The following is a 7103-nucleotide window of genomic DNA, read 5'->3' as shown; positions in this document are numbered from 1 at the left end:
ACATTTCACAAAAAAAAACAAAAAAAAAGGACTTAGACTTGGAAGAACTTAGAGGATTTTTGGGGAGAACATTTTTGAGAGAGGAATAAATTCTGAAAATCTAAAGAGAGTGTGGTAGAGTTTAAAAAGAGAAAACAAAAACAAAGTGAGAAACGAGTTTAGTTTCGGGTTTAATACACGCATGGGTTGTTGCTATTTAGTTTTTCTTTACAAACTTTTGGGTTTGTTCTATTGAGTTTGTTTGGGTTTTCTTCAAAGTTTTTTGGGCCTTGAATCTGGTTCGAATTGCTACTGTTGGGTTGCTGTTGCGTTGTTGTGTTATTACTGCTGCTGACTCCTGCTTCTTTTCTTCTGCCATTTCCAGGTACACATTTGTACATTCTCGGCTTGAGGCGAAATGAAGTATTAACCAGGCTTTGTTCCTGTTGAATTCCTCCAGTTTAGATTTGTGTTTGAATAGAATTTTTCTTTCTTTGTATAAAAATGTAGTTGATTGACTAATAAGTAAAGGGGTCACATATGTATAATAACTCCTTCATCTAATAATGTTAGTTTAAATTAATCAAAGAATAGTTAATTTGTTTTGATATTATTGTGTGTCAATCTCATGTTCTAGTGTTATTAAATAATAGAATATAGAACGAAAGCAATCTCTCTTTGTACAAACTCGATTGCAATTTTCCATTTGCATTAGCCGTAAACTAATAACTAATAAGTTACGTCTTTTTTAGCATGTAATTAATTGAGGGATTTTCTTTTATTTTAGAGCCGAACTTAATAGAAAAAATGTAGTCACTATAGGTTTATCCTTTTAAATAAAAAATGAGACCAGCCTCACCAAATAAAACGCACAGATTGCGGGGCCCTCACAAAATGTATGTGTTAATTACTTAGAACTCGGGATCGGCCGCTTAGCGAACTCCATAGCCTTACCCCAAAATAATAACGCGATAGTCTCTTTAGGCGCGTGTTTAATATTTTACTTTCTTAAGCCTGGGTGTGCATTTCATGCGACCCGAATCCAAATCCCAAAACATCAAATAAAACGTGTTCCGGATTGTGGGTGCATTTCATGTAACGCAGTCCAAAGACGTGTTTTAAGCGATGTTCATATTTCTTTTAAAAACAATAATAATAAAGCGGTTAAAAGATAAAATTTGCACATAAGTTCATATTTGTATAAAATCAGATAATCAAGCCGAATATAACAGTTGAGCGACCGTGCTAGAACCACGGAACTCGGGAATGCCTAACACCTTCTCCCGGGTTAACAGAATTCCTTATCCGGATTTCTGGTTCGCAGACTGTAATACAGAGTCATTCTTTTCCTCGATTCGGGATTAAATTGGTGACTTGGGACACCCTAAATCTCCCAAGTGGCGACTCTGAAACAAATAAACAAATCTCGTTTCGATTGTCCTTTAATTGGAAAAACTCCTTTACCTCTCGCGGGGGCGGAAAAAGGAGGTGTGACAGCTCTGGCGACTCTGCTGGGGATAAATAGGTGACTAGAACCACTGGTTCAAGGTTAGAAACTCGAGCTTAGATAAATTGTTATGTTTAGTTTTATCTGATTTTGTTACATGATCTCTGCTTAATGCGTTAACTAACTGCTTTTACCGCTTTGATATTTTGTGAACTGTATATAAACTGTGCCGAAACCCATATCCTCTCTGAGTCTTCTGAATCATGAAGAAGGGTGTACTTCGTACGACTTCTTTTCTGTATAGTGTCAAATCCCAATTTAGAACGAGGTTCGGACAAGTTGCTAAGCCGGTGAAGCTTCTGTATTCCCGGTACGCTGCCCCCCCTCGGCTCGAGCTGTCCGCTCGGGTAAGCCAGGTCTAGAACAAACACCCAGGTTCTGAACCTAGAATAACTCAACTTCATGCCGGATCCCTAGTAGGAACGCTTATCTGCATCATGTGCATTTTTGACTTAGGGGACTCAACACAGGGGTTGAGTCCGTCTAGGAATAGCAACCCGAAATAGAAAAGACCATCTTGATGCATCCTACTCACTGCTTGTGCATTTATTTGCTTTGGGCTTGCATGATGACCGGTTTTTGAATATTGGAAAAAAAAATTTAAAAAAAAAGAGAAAGAAAGGAAAATAGCAGTGTATAGGGTTACTCTTCTGTTTTGAAAAAATAACAATGTCCAAATACTGGCGAAATTCTGCCGAAACTTTGGAAAAAATGAAAAAAAACATTTTTTTTATATAGTTTGTTTCACTCAAAAAAAAAAGCAAAAGAAAAAAATAGAAAAGAGTCTCTTATTTTTAGGTTGAAGAATAGGTGAGTCATTTTGTTGAAACGAAAAAAAAAATCTTCACTTTGTCTTGTTTTCAAAATGAAAAAAAAGAAGAAAAAGAAAAATAGTTTGTCTTGCCATGAAAAATGAAAATAAAAAACGAGTCTTATTTTTAAAATGTTTTTATTTATTTATTTGTTTATAAAAATGCCAAAAATGAAAATAAAAAGAGTCTTGCATTGAACGTGGTTTTATTATTTGTTGCAATATATATATATATATATATATATATATATTATATATAAATCCAAAAAGTATTTTTTTTATTTCCTTTCTAGAAAAGTTTTTTTTAGACCCCCAATTTTCAAGAAAAAATCCAAAAATATTTTCCATTATTGATGTCTTTAGAAAGTCTTTTTAATTGTTTTTAAAAAAAATAAAAATAAATAAAATATTTTCTTTTAATTTCTTCCAAAAAATCCGAAAATATTTTCATTCTTTTTTCAAAATTGAAAAGAAAAGTCAAAATTCAAAAATATTTTTTAGAAGCATTTCTTTCATTGAAAGTAAAATTCCAAAAATATTTTCTTTCTTCTTTAGAAGTTTCTCTTTCAAAATTCAAAAAATAATTTCTTTAGAAATCCTTCTTTGAAAAAATGCTCCCTTTCTTCTTTATAAGTTTTTCCTTCAAAAAATAAATAAAAATAAAAAAATAAAAAAATAAATAAAAGTTAGTTTATTTACTTTATTCATGATATCCCGAACTACGCGGGTTTGATTCTCACCGGATGTGAGATACGTAGGCAACCTTCATCGGGTCCAACCTCCCCTTTTGCTAAAATAGCCAAAAACAAATAAATAAACAAAAAAAACATGTCATAAATAAGTCGGGTGATGTCCCACCTCCCCTTTTGCAAAAAATAGCAAATATATATATATATATATATATATATATATATATATATATATATATATATATCAAATTTTAATTTCATCATAAAGAAGTGGGTGACGCTGTTTTGTCAAGACATAGCTGAATGTTCCCGAAAGGGACGCCGGAAGGCTGACTTTGCATAAACAGCCACCTTTTGGGTCATGTTTAAGATTTGGTCCAGTTGACCCACACAGCCTTAAAAATCTTCGTCCCCGAGGCGTTGAAAGGCCGTGTTTGCAATATTGAGTTTTCTATTTTGAAAAACGATAAAAAGAGTCATAAATAAGTCGGGTGATGCTGTTTTTGTCAAAAATAGCCGAATGTTCCCGAAAGGGACGCCGGAGGGCTGACTTTGTATAAACAGCCACCTTGGGTCATTTTTTTAGGATTTTGGTACAGTTGACCCACACAGCCTTAAAAATCTTCGTCCCCGAGTCAGCGGTCAGGTGAATACCGTTTGGATTTTTAGTCAAAAATAAGCCGAGCCAGCTTCGGCCGCGTCTTAAACCGTTCTTGCCGAAATAGCCTTAGAGTATCTTTCAGTTGTCGAAAGGCTATTTTCGTAAAAGAATGGACAAGTTTGTAAAGTGACATAAAATAATCCTCCCCGGCCTCAAAATTCATGTGAAATTTGGAAGGGGCCACATTTGCAAAATAACCGTTTGGTTGCATTTGTCACACGGAGAAAGGGAGCTGGCCTTTTGTTTTTGAGTTTGTAAATCTTTTGATTAGAATATGTGGGTTGTTTGATTTTCGAGTTTGTAGGTCATCTTTAAACCTTTGAAACCCAGTTTGTTTTATTATGAAAATTGATAAAGAAAAAAAATGTTTCATTGTTGTTACCTTTCATTTTGTCCGAACTACGCAAGGTCTGATTCATGCTGGGTCATGATACGTAGGCAATCTCCATAAGATTCGACCACAACAAAAAAAAAGAAAAAAAATCGAAAAAAAAAGAAAAAGAAAAAAAAAGAAGGGAAAAAAGATGTTGTTAATATTGAGGACCGACTGAGTCCATTCTAACATGTTTTGTTTTGAATCACAAAGAAGGTTAAGGTGGTTGGTTTGTGGTAAGCCGGAAATACAAGATCCAGAAGCACACTTTGCGGGGATCAGGCCTGATGACAGAAGCACTCGAGTCCTATTGGGAACTTGTTGACTAAGGTTGATGATATTGAAGTTGGTAATGGTCTTGGCAATACTAATGCGAGGATCAGTGGCTAAAATGCCAGTTTTGATAAAGTGAGAGGACGCTCCGTTCCTTGGTTAGCAAGAGAGAAGCTTTTGGTGGCTTATTTTGTTGTCATTTCTGTTGTCCGGATTATTCTTATGATTGTAATACAGATGTTGTCTTGTGTCAAATCCTCTTATCTTTCCATTTTTTGTCATAGCGGTTTGTGTAGTTTTGTCCAGGTTTGTTTTAGGATTTTATTCTGGTTTGTTTTGTTTGTTTTGTTATTCAAACCATTTCACCATTAGTCTAAAGCAAATCCGGTCTTTTATTATTTCTAGTCATCTTTTTGTTTAGTCCTTTTATCATTTTTATTCAGCGCCGATTCTAGTGACATGACATGCGCACACAGTTTGGGCCTAATCTTAAAAGTTAATCATAAAACCCCGGAAAGGTGATCAGAACATTTAAAGAAAATAAGGACGGTTTGAGATTATTCGGAGCTCAAGTCATGTGGAACTAGGGCAAGTAAAACACAAAGAAAACCATTAAAAGCAAGATTCGCCAAATTGGCATGAGGGTCGTTCATGATAATGAGAGTGAGAGTGTCGCACAACGGTGCTTTAGAAATGACAAATGAAAAAGCAAATGTGTGAATATAATTGTCAAGTCCAGCACCATTAGAAGAGGCTACAAATCTTTGTTTAATTGTGTTGTTTGCACTTGGCATGTTTTGAAGACTGGAATGACGAAGACATTTTGTTCTGCTACCTAAACACTTTATCCTTCGTTACCCCTTTTGAGCCTTATTTATCTTTCTTTCGTACCCCTCGTTCGGAATCAGTAGCAACGACTAGAAAACACAAGCATGACAGGTAAAGAAAAAAAAAGAAAAAAAAAAGAAAAAAAAAGAAAGAAAAGAAAACAACAAAACGACAAAAGAGAAAGGAGAAATGATGAAAAGAAAGAAAAGAAAAGAAAATAATAGGTAAATGAAAAAAAAAGAGGAATTAGGAACTACGTTTGACTTGATTCCTCAAAGAGGATACGTAAGCACCTCACGACTCGGTCATAGTGTAACAAAAAATTTTAAAAAAAGAAATAATAATAATAATCCCAAGCAAGAAACTGGGGCAAGGGTTGCGCTTGTTGTAAACAAATATGGTTCCGAAAGTTGTAATTTTGAACCCCAAATTGATTTGTTTTTTAGCCTTTAAAACCCTTTCTTTCTAGCCTATCCAAAACCCCACATTACGGTCCAAAGAAAGACCTTCTGATCAGTCTTCAAAAGATGCCAAGTCAGACAAATGAGAGTCTTACCGGTGAACATAACACTCTGTTCCACAGCAGAAAGGACTCTAATCCCCAGTAGAGAGAATCATACCGGCAACACTCCAAATCCCCAGCTGGAAAGTGATACAAATGAGAAAGTCTTATCGGTGAAAATCTTTACGGACACCATAAGGCGATGAAAGCTGAGAGAAAAACCAAAATGAGAGAGGCTTGATAGTAAAAACCCTTCGGGCACTACAAGTCGAATAAGATTGAGAATCAAATGGAGAATCGCCAAGTGAAGATCTTGAAAGACGGTTGACGGCAGAGGATATGCCACATGTGCATGTCATGATTATTAGAGTCGGTATTTGCGTTTGATAGGCTTTTATTTATAGTTTCTCTTGTTAAAGAGTCATCTTTTTCCTTTGTTTTTTATTCGGTCCCTTTTCGTTTTGTTTATCTTTCTCCTTTCATAGAAAAATTCCCCAGTAGAGTCTGTTTGGTCAGAACAAGTGAGAAATGACTTCAAAATATGCCATCAGCTTTCCAATTGCAGTAACATTGCAGTAACATTGCATGCAACAGCAGTAACATTGCAGTCCCATGGTAGTCCCAGCTACCAAAAACTTTCCGAACTACATTAACCTGATTCCCTTCTAGCCAGGGATATGTAGGAAACCTTTGAAGCAAAGGTTCGGTTAAATCTTTTTCAAAAAATGCTTCACACGGAGTACTCGGATGGGCAAAAATCGCTCACTTTATCTTTGCACGAAAACCCTTCGTGTCTTCGGGCAAAGAGGGGCAGCTGTAAGCACGTGATTTTTGCCCTATGAAAGAATTACTCCCAAAAAATTCAAAATAAAACGATTTTCCTTGGTGTGCAATTTTGAGAATTTTTGTGTTACTTGTATTGTTTGCATTTGCCATCGCATGTTTATTTTATAAATTAATAAAAAATATAAAAAATACGTCGCATTTGCGTTTAGGATTTAAGTTTACAATTGTTAGTAATTAAGTTTTTTTTACAAAAATAAAAATTACAAAAATAGGCATCTTTTGCATTTTTAGCATTTAATGTCCAATTGTACAATTTTATGCTTAATTATTACTTAATTGTGTGTTAATTGTTATTGGGAGTTAATTTGCGCTTTTATAAATTAATTTAGTTCTATATGATAATTTAAGGATTTTTAGAATTTAGTTTTAGAAAAATAAAAGAAGAAAAGAGAGCAAAAATATAAAGAAAATCGGAATTGGGCCTCTTCTTCAATTTCAAGCCACATGCCCAAAATATACCCAACCTTCCCCATGACCCGATCCACTTCAAACTGGGTCGACCCAGTCCATAACCCAAATACCCAACACCCCTATCTCCCTCTCCTACATTTCACAAAAAAAAAAGGACTTAGACTTGGAAGAACTTAGAGGATTTTTGGGGAGAACATTTTTGAGAGAGGAATACATTCTGAAA

Source organism: Nicotiana sylvestris, chromosome 2 (assembly GCF_000393655.2).
Source record: "Nicotiana sylvestris chromosome 2, ASM39365v2, whole genome shotgun sequence".
NCBI classification, from domain to species: domain Eukaryota; kingdom Viridiplantae; phylum Streptophyta; class Magnoliopsida; order Solanales; family Solanaceae; genus Nicotiana; species Nicotiana sylvestris.
The sequence above is the reverse complement of the archived record's forward strand: the minus strand, read 5'-3'. Positions refer to the sequence as shown.